The 14,570-nt window shown below is 37.6% G+C and overlaps 2 pseudogenes; both read left to right on the plus strand.

Annotated features, from left to right (window-relative positions):
* Positions 1-225: 225 nt before the first annotated feature.
* Positions 226-344, plus strand: LOC134950177 (5S ribosomal RNA; annotated as a pseudogene).
* Positions 345-12,113: 11,769 nt separating this feature from the next.
* Positions 12,114-12,232, plus strand: LOC134950008 (5S ribosomal RNA; annotated as a pseudogene).
* Positions 12,233-14,570: the final 2,338 nt, after the last annotated feature.

The raw sequence follows: 14,570 nt of genomic DNA on the forward strand, positions 1-14,570 counted from the left end.
TCATCCACTGTCCGCTATAACATATAAGACAGTGGACAGTAGAAGGTGGGGTCCCCTCCCTATCCTCTACTTATCTCACCTATAATTCTGTACCCTCTCATCCAGATGTGAGACCACTCTCTGCAATGCCCACAGTAACAGAGAATCTGCGCTATTAACTGGACAGCAGAAGTACTCTTGTTGCTCATCCTCTATTACACTCTCTCATTTGTGTCATAGTGTTCCAAATACTGCCATATTTCAGCGGAAATGCCCAATCTCATCCGATCTTGGAAGCTAAGCATTGATAAGCCTGATTAGTACCCAGCTGGGTGACCACTTGGGAATATCAGGTGCAGTAAAGATTTAACCTCTGATCATAAACAGCAGAAGTGTTAGAGCAACTTCTGAATCTTCAAAGTCTGTACCTATTTCTTGGCTACTCCCTTAATAACCCTAGATCATTACTACTTTTTATGGCAATTTTGCTTTTGTTTTCTTATGAATGTCGTTTAGAATCAAATTCATACAAACGTCTTTTTACCTTAGGATCCTCTCTGTAGCAAACATAGCTTCTACCAGGGGATAACCATCAGTTAATTGTCATTTCAATTGTGAATTATATTATAATTATACCCCCATTTTTGTGCCCTCTATCTTGATCAATTAGGCTAATAGATTTCTAATAACCTACTATCACTACATTTGTGATTACATTTCAATTTCATTTATTTGTGCCCTTTATCTTGATCAACCAGGCATATATTTGTTTTCCATATATTTTTCACCATAGGTGCTCCTAATTTGTTATCAGGCTCATCCTGATTTTTGTCAATTAATTTGAATCAGATTCTTCTTTCTCTGTGTGGAATTTATCAACTACTTTATTTATTTATTTATTTATTTATATACTTTATACATTTGAACACATCTTTCTGTGGAGATTGTTACCAATATATGTATATTTTGTGTATTTGAAAATTTTTCTGTATCAAACCTTCTTTTTTTATGCGGAACTAAATTAAAAGTTAAGTTTTAATAAATTTACAAATTTCAAAGTGTGCCCCAACACAGAGTCTTTCTTTTTTCTATTTTCTATCCAATTTATTACTGATTCTGGGAGCACCACCAACCTATAATAATTATCAGGTACCTTTTTAAAGGATCTCTATGCTTAGTATTGTTGGTCAATTTAACAGTTTTCTACAAGTTTTGTACAAACCCATGTTCATTGCTATAATGATATAGCAATTAATGTTCTATAGAAAACATTAAAGGAGCGCTGTTTACAGATAAAAAGTCATTTAATGATAAATATGGTGGAAAAGACCACCTAAATGATAAAATAAAGTTAAGAAAAAACAGTGCAAATACAATTGCATATACAATAATCACATACACAATTAGCGATATGTTAGCTGTGATCGGCCTATACGCCAATAATAATTGTTACAGTCCACAGTAGTATGTTAGGCTGGTATCATCCGTACTGATAAGAGGCATATGAAAGAAATGTCTCGACAGGTTATAAGAAAAAACTGCTGATAATTGTAGGCAATGGGGTTTTTTTGTTTGCTATATCTCACCCCTCACATTCAGGACCGTTCTCTCCCGTAGTTGTGAATGCTGATTCCCGTCAGTAGCAATTAGCGGTGGTGGCTCTCGGCAGCCGACAGTGGCTATATCAGATTATCCGGCAGAGAGAGTCGTGGTTGCTGCATTTCACCTCAGCAGAACGGGGCTTTTCAAGCACAGCAGGGAGAGTGTAGTTGCGGTGTGTCCAGTTAATGGAGGTGGTGAGAAAGCATCTCAATCTCTCAATAGCAGTAGCGGATGGTCCATAAGAATCTCCAGCAGTGGACAGGTTACAATGGTGACCCTCTACGCATTTCTCCGCCCACAATACCGGCGGTTTCTTCAGGAAGTGTGAATACCCATTTTGGCAGGTGTGAGTGTATTTAAATGGACAGCAGCCAATCAGCTTTAAAGTCTCTTTATTCACACCTGAGAGTTGTAATTGGGTTTCACACTATGTTGGGTCCTTTGCACATGTTTCCTTCACTAGTTTTTAATCTTTAATCAGGTGTATAGGTTACATAGATTCCGAATAGAGATACAAATACAAAATACAAGGAGATAAAAACAAACGCATTATATTGCCGCTGTCGGTGAAAAGTATGCCGAATAAGTAAATATAGGTGGTCTCGTGGTTTACAAGAATATATATATATAATGCATAACGGAATTTAGTTCAACCAAATGAATTTAAATCACCTGCAATATAAATTATGGTGAGTTTAGCATCAAACATGATATATCTTTGGTACTTGGCTACCCCAGGTTTATCATAATTGAAATTATTTATATATTTTTATTATTTTATTTTTATTTTTATTTTCATTTTCATTTTATAGTAATCAGCATTGTTTCACCATCCTTATACCGAGAGCGGCAGTAAGCATGGGTATGGCATCCCAGAGGATTTTATCTACATAAGGAACCAGCACTAGTTCTCCCGGCTATGATAGCCCAGTGGATAGGGACATGGATTGCGACCAGAAGGTCACCGGTTCGAGACCAAAAATAAAGGAGCATATTTTCATAATCTATTTTTTATTTTTTATATTTTAGATGATTTGATTTTTTATTATTATTAGTATTATCATTTTTATAGATAAATAAAAAGAAGAAATATAATATTCTATAGAGAGAGGGGTTTAATACATATATTTCATTAATATAGTTATGCAAAGCCCAGGTTATGACCAGAGCTACATACTCTAGAGAGGAAAAAAAGAAAGAAAAGGCAAATTGTGTGGACAGACAGAAAATTATTACCTATAAACGTATTCTGGATCTCAACTTCAGTGTTGAGCTTAGCTAGAGTCTGATTCATAGTTAGACCTGTAGTTATATAGATACCAGAGATGTATAGCCAGTCCATCTGTATCTAATATATGTGTGGGCGCCCAGATCAACAAACACACATATATATATACATCTATTTCACATAGCAGCATATAGGTATATACATATGTATCCCCACATGTATACTAAAGCCTATAGGGAGAGAGGAATTATATGCCATTAAGTTCAATATTTTCATTGAGACCCATAGGGTACAAGGTTTCCAGGTTACAAATCCAGAAGGCTTCTCTATTGCAGAGATAGTTATATCTATCACCACCCCGTGAGGTCGTATTGATATGTTCTATTCCCTGCAAAGATAAAACTCTGCAATCCCCATCATGTAGGAAATTGACATGTCGGGGTACACTGTGTTTCGTAGATTTATTTAGGACTAATCTTCTATGTTCTAAAAACCTGGTGCTAAGTTGTCTAATGGTCCTGCCTACGTATTGTATCCCGCAATTGCAGGTAATTAAGTATATTACAAAGGTTGTTTGACAAGTAATTTGACCCAAAATATCAAAGATCTTCCCAGTTTTGGATGAAGAGAATTGATTACTCTCAGTGATGAACTTGCACGTCATACATCTGGATCTATTACATCTTTGGCATCCCATTCTGGATTTCCCATGTCCAGAAATGGGTGTGGATATCAATGCACTGGCTTCTAATTTCGAAGAATTGTGACTGGATCCCAAAGGATCATTTGATTTAACAAAGTGACTAGGGGACAAAAGGTTTTGAAGATTTCTTGTTTTCTTAAAAATAATCTTTATTTCCTTTTCTAGAGAATCTGCAAGAATTCTGTCCATTTTAAGTATGGGAAGATTTTTATTTAAAATTTTCCTTACCGAGTGCGAAGCACTATTACATTTTGAAATAAAGATGGGTTTATTATCCTTAAATTCTGAGGGGGTAAGGGTAACTGGTAAACACCAGTTACCCTTCCCCCCTCAGAATTTAAGGATAATGAACCCATCTTTATTTCAAAATGTAATAGTGCTTCGCACTCGGTAAGGACAATTTTAAATAAAAATCTTCCCATACTTAAAATGGACAGAATTCTTGCAGATTCTCTAGAAAAGGAAATAAAGATTATTTTTAAGAAAACAAGAAATCTTCAAAACCTTTTGTCCCCTAGTCACTTTGTTAAATCAAATGATCCTTTGGGATCCAGTCACAATTCTTCAAAATTAGAAGCCAGTGCATTGATATCCACTCCCATTTCTGGACATGGGAAATCCAGAATGGGATGCCAAAGATGTAATAGATCCAGATGTATGACGTGCAAGTTCATCACTGAGAGTAATCAATTCTCTTCATCCAAAACTGGGAAGATCTTTGATATTTTGGGTCAAATTACTTGTCAAACAACCTTTGTAATATACTTAATTACCTGCAATTGCGGGATACAATACGTAGGCAGGACCATTAGACAACTTAGCACCAGGTTTTTAGAACATAGAAGATTAGTCCTAAATAAATCTACGAAACACAGTGTACCCCAACATGTCAATTTCCTACATGATGGGGATTGCAGAGTTTTATCTTTGCAGGGAATAGAACATATCAATACGACCTCACGGGGTGGTGATAGATATAACTATCTCTGCAATAGAGAAGCCTTCTGGATTTGTAACCTGGAAACCTTGTACCCTATGGGTCTCAATGAAAATATTGAACTTAATGGCATATAATTCCTCTCTCCCTATAGGCTGTAGTATGCATGTGGGGATACATATGTATATACCTATATGCTGCTATGTGAAATAGATGTATATATATATGTGTGTTTGTTGATCTGGGCGCCCACACATATATTAGATACAGATGGACTGGCTCTACATCTCTGGTATCTATATAACTACAGGTCTAACTATGAATCAGATTCTAGCTAAGCTCAACACTGAAGTTGAGATCCAGAATACGTTTATAGGTAATCATTTTCTGTCTGTCCACACAATTTGCCTTTTCTTTCTTTTTTTCCTCTCTAGAGTATGTAGCTCTGGTCATAACCTGGGCTTTGCATAACTATATTAATGAAATATATGTATTAAACCCCTCTCTCTATAGAATATTATATTTCTTCTTTTTATTTATCTATAAAAATGATAATACTAATAATAATAAAAAATCAAATCATCTAAAATATAAAAAATAAAAAATAGATTATGAAAATATGCTCCTTTATTTTTGGTCTCGAACCGGTGACCTTCTGGTCGCAGTCCATGTCCCTATCCACTGGGCTATCATAGCCGGGAGAACTAGTGCTGGTTCCTTATGTAGATAAAATCCTCTGGGATGCCATACCCATGCTTACTGCCGCTCTCGGTATAAGGATGGTGAAACAATGCTGATTACTATAAAATGAAAATGAAAATAAAAATAAAAATAAAAATAATAAAAATATATAAATAATTTCAATTATGATAAACCTGGGGTAGCCAAGTACCAAAGATATATCATGTTTGATGCTAAACTCACCATAATTTATATTGCAGGTGATTTAAATTCATTTGGTTGAACTAAATTCCGTTATGCATTATATATATATATTCTTGTAAACCACGAGACCACCTATATTTACTTATTCGGCATACTTTTCACCGACAGCGGCAATATAATGCGTTTGTTTTTATCTCCTTGTATTTTGTATTTGTATTTTTATTCGGAATCTATGTAACCTATACACCTGATTAAAGATTAAAAACTAGTGAAGGAAACATGTGCAAAGGACCCAACATAGTGTGAAACCCAATTACAACTCTCAGGTGTGAATAAAGAGACTTTAAAGCTGATTGGCTGCTGTCCATTTAAATACACTCACACCTGCCAAAATGGGTATTCACACTTCCTGAAGAAACCGCCGGTATTGTGGGCGGAGAAACGCGTAGAGGGTCACCATTGTAACCTGTCCACTGCTGGAGATTCTTATGGACCATCCGCTACTGCTATTGAGAGATTGAGATGCTTTCTCACCACCTCCATTAACTGGACACACCGCAACTACACTCTCCCTACTGTGCTTGAAAAGCCCCGTTCTGCTAAGGTGTTATGCAGCAACCACGACTCTCTCTGCCGGATAATCTGATACAGCCACTGTCGGCTGCCGAGAGCCACCTCCGCTAATTGCTACTGACGGGAATCAGCATTCACAACTACGGGTGAGAACGGTCCTGAATGTGAGGGGTGAGATATAGCAAACAAAAAACCCCATAGCCGACAATTATCAGCAGTTTTTTCTTATAACCTGTCGAGACATTTCTTTCATATGCCTCTTTTCAGTATGGATGATACCAGCCTAACATACTACTGTGGACTGTAACAATTATTATTGGCGTATAGGCCGATCACAGCTAACATATCGCTAATTGTGTATGTGATTATTGTATATGCAATTGTATTTGCACTGTTTTTTCTTAACTTAATTTTATCATTTAGGTGGTCTTCTCCACCATATTTATCATTAAATGACTTTTTATCTGTAAACAGCGCCCTTTTAATGTTTTCTATAGAACATTAATTGCTATATCTTTGTATCAGGCATCCAGGTGCCTTTTAGGAGCTGCTATTATATTAACTAATTGTCAATCTGGTGTGCTTTTTAAATTTTTAAAAATGTCAGCGCCCGATGTAAAGGAGTATATATTCCTCATACTTTTTTCTCATTACTATAATAACTTTCCTGTGCGGAACCAAACCAACCCTCTCTGTTAATCTTGTAACACTTGCTGATTAAATCTTCAGTTTCAGGCTCCAGCACGGATAACATATAAATTGTATTCTAATGTTCGACATTGGTCTTTATTTTTGATACCTTTGAATGCTCATCAGGTACACATGTTACATAACACATTATAATCTTATATGAAATTTAGAATTCAGGACATTAGGGACACGCTGCCAACATACACCACAAGATGGCATCATTTAGCTTAAGAAATGAACTGACCAGCAGACATACCATGCCAGAAAACCTTGATGATATATTTGCCAATATCTCGGAAACATCACCCGGTGATAAGGGATGGGAATCAGATCTGCATAAATTGAGATCCTGTCTACAAAAAAGACTACGATCATCTTGGGACATAAAAACTTTGGAAAGCTACAACAAGAATAAAATTACCCCACGGGGCCTGAGACCGAAAATATTTCCCACTTTCCAACTGATTACTGAAAGTCTGACAACAGAATGGGAGGGAGTACTCCTTAAATGCTCGCAAGATCTTATGGCTGTACTACTTAAACATAACCACCTGGTACTCAATGATTGTGAGAAAGAAATAGAAGAACTCACCAAAAATTTGGAGGAATGGGAAAAAAATGCCAAATTCCAAGAAACTTTTGAAAAAATTAAAAAAGAATGAGAACCCTATGAACAAAGGATTACTGACCGTAAAAAACATAAATTAATTCGTGATATGAAAGACTTCAAGACTGGAAACGTCTTTAGCTGGAAGAATACTAACACACGTAGAGAATACTCCAAATTCCAGGACAGGTATTTCTCTTCAAAAGCAGAATCATCTGGAGGTGAAGACCTCCCAGATTCAGGTGATAGGGAGGTCGATCTATATAATTTCCGAGATGATCTCAGCACCAACACATCAGCCCATTTTTTAGGGGCTGGCAGGGGTGGAGGAAGACCAAGATTTTGTCAAAGTGGAAGACGAGGAGGGGGAGCAAAAAATCAATGAGATCCAACAGAATGGCAGCAACCGGGACCACCAAGATATCCCATTAGAACCAACCGGAGGAAATAACTGACCATCTCAAAGTGATCAATTTATCCAACAGAACTCTGACCGATGATCACATCAAGGTATTTACCAAGGGACTCTCCTTCTCACCTTCACAACATTTAAACCGTTTCACATGGGAAAAAGACCTAAAACTCTTTCGGCGTAAACTACTCCTGAAAAAATTCTTTGCTTCACGAACTTTGCCCTCAACATTTTTGGATCCAGACGAACTCTCCTTTTCTCAATCATTGACCACTGAAGAGCTAGAAGCCATTAATACTCTGAAAGAACTGCAAATGTCTAACCAAAACTCTACAGACAAGCAGTCCAGACCACGATGCAAGAATAAATCTGTTTTTTTCCCGCCAGAACACATCTCAGCTGAAATAAAGATCTTTCAAGAACTTGTCTCTAGAGACTTAGACAAAATATACTTACAATCAAGGAAGAACCCTAACTATGGAGACAATTTGAACACAACAGAGCGGAAAACCTTACGAGAGAAACAATCCTGGTCGGATATAGTAATTAAACCTTCCGACAAAGGGGGAAATATAGTACTATGGCCGACGGTAATGTATACCACTGAGGCCATGAGACAGCTGGGAGACACACAATGCTACAAACGCATACTCTTTGACCCCACAGACAACTTTAGGATTGCTCTAAACAGGATTCTGGATCGTGCTCACTCCATGGGCACTCTCACTAAAGAAGAAAAGGCATACCTCACGACTGATAAACCCAAAACTCCCACCCTTTATCTACTGCCAAAAATACATAAAAACATCAATGTCCCACCTGGATGCCCCATTGTATCTGGACAAGGGGGACTACTCGAAAAACCAAGCGCTTTTTTGGATTTACACCTGCGACAGCATGTGCTCAACCTCCCCTCATATTTGAGTGACACCACTGATGTACTTCAAAAATTGCATGACATCAGATTGGATGATAACCATCTCCTGGTTACCCTTGATGTCGAATCTTTATACACCAGCATCAATCATCAGGTGGGTATACAAGCAGTACAGTACTTCCTTGGTATGGTCGATGACAGTAATTTCCACAACTTACTGATTGAACTTCTGGAATTCGTCTTAACTCGCAATTACTTTACCTTCAATGACCACTTCTACCTTCAGATCTGGGGCACAGCGATGGGTGCCGCCTGTGCCCCCACGTACGCCAACCTATATTTAGGTTGGTGGGAAAGATAAATTGTCATGCATCCTGACAATGACAAATTTACCCAACACATAGTAGCTTGGTGGCGCTACATTGATGATATCATCATGATATGGGAAGGCGATGAGAAATTACTACTATCCTTTATTGAAGAATTAAACTGCAATAACATCAACCTTAAGCTCACACACCATATTAGCACCAATCAAGTATCATTTTTGGATCTCAATATATATAAAGCCTCAGATGGCCTTATACAAACTGAATTGTACCGCAAAACAACAGCCATTAATAGTCTTCTTCATCAAACCAGCTCACATTTTCCACCCACCATCACAAACATCCCTAAGGGGGAATTCTTGCGCCTTAAAAGGAACTGCTCAGACCTCAACACCTTCAGACAGAAGAGTGACGAACTTACTACTAGATTACTAGAACGAGGCTATAGCCATCGCTCTATCAAAAGAGCAAAATGGCATACAAACCAAATACCAAGAGACACGCTGCTCTTTCCCATAAAGAAGACTGTTCATAAATCCGAACAAGAGAACACCCTGAGATTTGTGGGAACCTTCTGTAAGGAGTGGAAGATGATCAAAGAATCTATTGACAGACATTGGCCAATCCTACACCTGGATGAGGACCTCTCCAGGACCATAGGACAGAAGGTATCCATGAGCTGGAGACGGTCAAGAAATCTCAAGGATAGACTCACCAGTAGCCATTTTACTCAGAATCCCAAGAAAAACACAACTCTCAAGGGGTCCTTTCCGTGCGGAAACTGAAAAGCATGTTCACATATGACCAAGATGTCCACCATACGGGACCGCTATGGCAACTTACTCACCATTGAACAATTCATCAACTGCAATGCTATTGGAGTCGTGTACTGTATCCACTGCAGCTGCGACATGAAATATGTGGGCATTACTACAAGAGCCCTTAAACAAAGCATCTTAGAACATGTTGAATCTGTGAGGAACGCCTCAGTCGATCTCTCAAAAAATAAAAAAATGACATCTGTCGCACGGCACTTCCACTATCATCATGGGAGTAACCCAAACGATTTGAAAGCCTTTGGACTAGAGAAAATCAGTTTGGGAATACGAGGTGGTGACCTCATGAAGGAGCTACACAGACATGAATCTGAATGGACTTTCAAACTGGATTGTTTAGCACCAAAAGGCATGAATGAATACATCAACTATGCAGCTTTTCTTTAATTCTCTAAACACACTAACCAATATACTCACATCATCACATATCTTTTTATATTTATTATTATTTTTAATATTATTTATATTTATTTTTATTTTATTTTTATTATTTTTTCATGTATTTTTTTGTAGTCCCTATACTTTCTCTTCTACTCATTTTTGTGCACTTAGCCATCATTATTGGTACCCTATATAATTTACTGACACCTCATTAAACCACACACACCTACACGTTACCCCATCTAATCCCACACCCGCCTCACCCACTTAGCCCCATTAGAACTCAATCATCACTACATGGTTATATAATTAACTACCTATTTTCAACGACCTTCCCTCTATTTCATGTTTCTTTAAGAACTATGTTAATTTTGGTTTGTTAATTTCAAACTCTTTTCCTAGGTATCAGGTTTTAAAATTTAACCACAACCTATCATATTCCCACGTTTTGGGGAATTTATATGTTAAGGCTGCCCAGCAACTGCTGTACTCGTGTAAGATGGTTTTATTACACACCATCGTCTATTTCTCATATATTAACAACGCACCTGCTAAAGTACTAAGTTATATCCTATTAACAACAATCATGCCCTTTCCTCTCATCCAGCTTCCTCAGGAACCAACCGTCCATACTGATTCATTTTCTGTTATTTATTAATATCAGCTAATAATTTTTGAATTTTTTCCTTCCAATTTTTCCCTTTTTCCATCCTATCATGTCTTCAGAAATTTTTAAACCTCTATTTATTCTTTCAGTGACTCACAACCGAATAAAACCTTGAGGATTTTTATTATTTCTTGGGGTACCACTCTGTGTATGCTGTGGCCACCCGATGACTCAGTAACCAGTATGAACGCATCACACCACTATTAGCCCCTGACACAAACTACTTTGTGAATCTGGTTACCAAGCAACAGCTACCTAGCAACTCAAGATCAACAAACTCGCTGAGCACCAGGCACCAGTGAAACCGGAGAAGCGACTTCCGGTCAGACGTAACTTCCGGCCAGATGCGACTTCCGGACAGACGCGATCGCGAGACTTCCGGTCAGACGTGATTTCCGTTCAGATGCGATCGCGGGATCGCCAACGCAGATCTAATGAATGATCCGGCTGCATGTCAGCTACTTCTATATAATCCTACACATTAACTGCAGGAAAGGCTACAGACACCCGATTTACCTAACAGTACAGTTCCTCCAATACGGAGATGACGTCACTAATATTGACTTCCGGTCTCCAACCAATCTGCAATTAGAATTATGCCAAGCCTCCTCTGTCCCCTCCCCTTTCTACCTTAAATACGGCAGCTATTCCTAATGCCCTGACACAGTGAACAAGCCACCCTGGTGAAACGGCCGTCTGTGCTCAGTGATGCTGAACCTTTTATAGTTCAGATCACTCTCTGGTATCCCCTGGTATTGTATGTGTCCACTGGGACTCTCTGCATTACTACAAATTATTTAATTAATATATTTTTTTCTTTGTTTGCTAAAGTGATCCTTAAATTTTTCTTAGATTGCCATAGACCACTTTTTCTTTTCCATATAAAATGCATATGTCTCTAAGCATTTTTACGTGCATAGCAGTATTTTGTACCATTGGTTTCTAAGCCTATTTATTTGTAATTTGTGCATGCTACTTATCAGCACCATATCAATGGCTATTTCGCTATCTAGTTATTTTATAACTATCATTATGTAACCTAATTCAGGCTCTTTTTTCTCATAATTTTCTGTACACTGGTCCTTTGGCCTAGCAAAGTAGCCTGTTATAAATCGAATTTTTTGAGTACATCATACTGTCTTCAAATCTTTATTTTCAATAGGTGAGCCTAACCTACCTCTCTCATCCACTGTCCGCTATAACATATAAGACAGTGGACAGCAGAAGGTGGGGTCCCCTCCCTATCCTCTACTTATCTCACCTATAATTCTGTACCCTCTCATCCAGATGTGAGACCACTCTCTGCAATGCCCACAGTAACAGAGAATCTGCGCTATTAACTGGACAGCAGAAGTACTCTTGTTGCTCATCCTCTATTACACTCTCTCATTTGTGTCATAGTGTTCCAAATACTGCCATATTTCAGCGGAAATGCCCAATCTCATCCGATCTTGGAAGCTAAGCGTTGATAAGCCTGATTAGTACCCAGCTGGGTGACCACTTGGGAATATCGGGTGCAGTAAAGATTTAACCTCTGATCACAAACAGCAGAAGTGTTAGAGCAACTTCTGAATCTTCAAAGTCTGTACCTATTTCTTGGCTACTCCCTTAATAACCCTAGATCATTACTACTTTTTATGGCAATTTTGCTTTTGTTTTCTTATGAATGTCGTTTAGAATCAAATTCATACAAATGTCTTTTTACCTTAGGATTCTCTCTGTAACAAACATAGCTTCTACCAGGGGATAACCATCAGTTAATTGTCATTTCAATTGTGAATTATATTATAATTATACCCCCTTTTTTTGTGCCCTCTATCTTGATCAATTAGGCTAATAGATTTCTAATAACCTACTATCACTACATTTGTGATTACATTTCAATTTCATTTATTTGTGCCCTTTATCTTGATCAACCAGGCATATATTTGTTTTCCATATATTTTTCACCATAGGTGCTCCTAATTTGTTATCAGGCTCATCCTGATTTTTGTCAATTAATTTTGAATCAGATTCTTCTTTCCCTGTGTGGAATTTATCAACTACTTTATTTATTTATTTATATACTTTATACATTTGAACACATCTTTCTGTGGAGATTGTTACCAATATATGTATATTTTGTGTATTTGAACATTTTTCTGTATCAAACCTCCTTTTTTTTATGCGGAACTAAATTAAAAGTTACGTTTTAATAAATTTACAAATTTCAAAGTGTGCCCCAACATAGAGTCTTTCTTTTTTCTCTTGTTTTTGCTTTGGTAAGAAAAATAACATGTACTTTTAGGAAATTCAATAAAAAAGGCATAATTTGGGTAGGTACTTCATTAATAATTACCAAAATTCATTATACTGGATTGTGACGACAATGCCAAATAGGTTCTGCACCTTGTTATTCAAGTCTAAAACCAAGTTATTCAAGTCTAAAAAATAATGTTAATGTAAATAAACCTGTAGTCATGGCATTATATTTACCTTCTAATGTAGATACATTAATACCCTAATCTATATAAGGCATTAAGAAATCCAGAGATAGGGGCAGGGCCATTTTAAGGGTCAGGCGAGCCAATCGCATGGGGCACCTGCAACCATTGTCTGGCTGTCCGAAAGGAACTGTTAAAAATATCACTTCCAAAATGGACACCCCCATACATGAGATATCTGTGGCCCATTCTAGAAGACAAATTGTACCTCTAGTAACAGTAAAGTCTAGCTACAGACTGGATTTCCTCTGCATCATGCAATGAGAGGGAGGAGGAGGAAAAAACAAATGAGCTGCATGTCTGATAATCAGCGAAGTTCACCTACCTGGGAGATATGGTGAGGAGCAGAGTTAGCTGGGTGCAGCCATGTGCATAAAATGAGAGTAGTGACAATCCTGTGTAACATAGTAACAGCTGATGATAGAGAGCATACATTATATAAGATGCACAGTGAATATTTGCTTTGCTGGAGCACACTGTGATGAGCTAGAGCCTGATAAGTTTCTGCTGCCTGTTATACAAACATGCACTTGTCTCCTCACTGCATTGTTTAGAATCAGCAGCTAATAATGTATAAAGGACACTTAATGTTATAAGGGGCATTACATTGTGTGGTTTAATGTGTAATTGGTATTACAGTGTGTGGCTTAATGTATAATTGGCATTATGGTGTGTGGCATAATGTGTGATTGGCATTACAGCGTGGTATAATATGTAATGGGTACTATGGTGTGCGGTATATTGTGTAAAGAGCATTACAGTAACATTAACATAGTAACATAGTTGGTGAGGTTGAAAAAAGACCAGTAGTCCATCGAGTTACACCTGAATTATATTGTATTCCCTATTCTATTCTTGTTAAAGGCTATATCCTTGTATATCTTTTTCCATTAGAAATCTATCTATCCCATTTTTAAACGCATTGACTGAGTCCGCCATTACAACCTTCTCTGTCAGTTCCGCCTTTGCAACCTTATCTGGCAGTGTATTCCATATTCATATTGCCCTTACAGTGATGAATCCCTTTCTGCGCTGAGTATGAAATTTCCTCTTCCCAAGCCTTAGCGGGTGTCCATGCATTTTGTGTAGAGGTCTCTTAGTAAACAACTCACATGATAGTTCCGCATATTGCCCCTTTCTAAATTTGTAAATATTAATCATATCTCCTCTTAATCATCTCATTTCTAGTGTAAATCTATCTATCCTAGAAAGCCTGTCCTCATAGTCCAGTGTCTCCAACCCCTTAATCAAATTGGTAGCTCGCCTTGGGACCTTTTCAAGTTCTAATTTTTCTCTTTTATAGTGTAGTGCCCAGAACTGTACACAATAATCAAGATGTGGCCGTACCAAAGATTTGTACAGTGGCAGGATTACGCTCTCA

Source organism: Pseudophryne corroboree, chromosome 8 (genome assembly GCF_028390025.1).
Source record: "Pseudophryne corroboree isolate aPseCor3 chromosome 8, aPseCor3.hap2, whole genome shotgun sequence".
NCBI classification, from domain to species: domain Eukaryota; kingdom Metazoa; phylum Chordata; class Amphibia; order Anura; family Myobatrachidae; genus Pseudophryne; species Pseudophryne corroboree.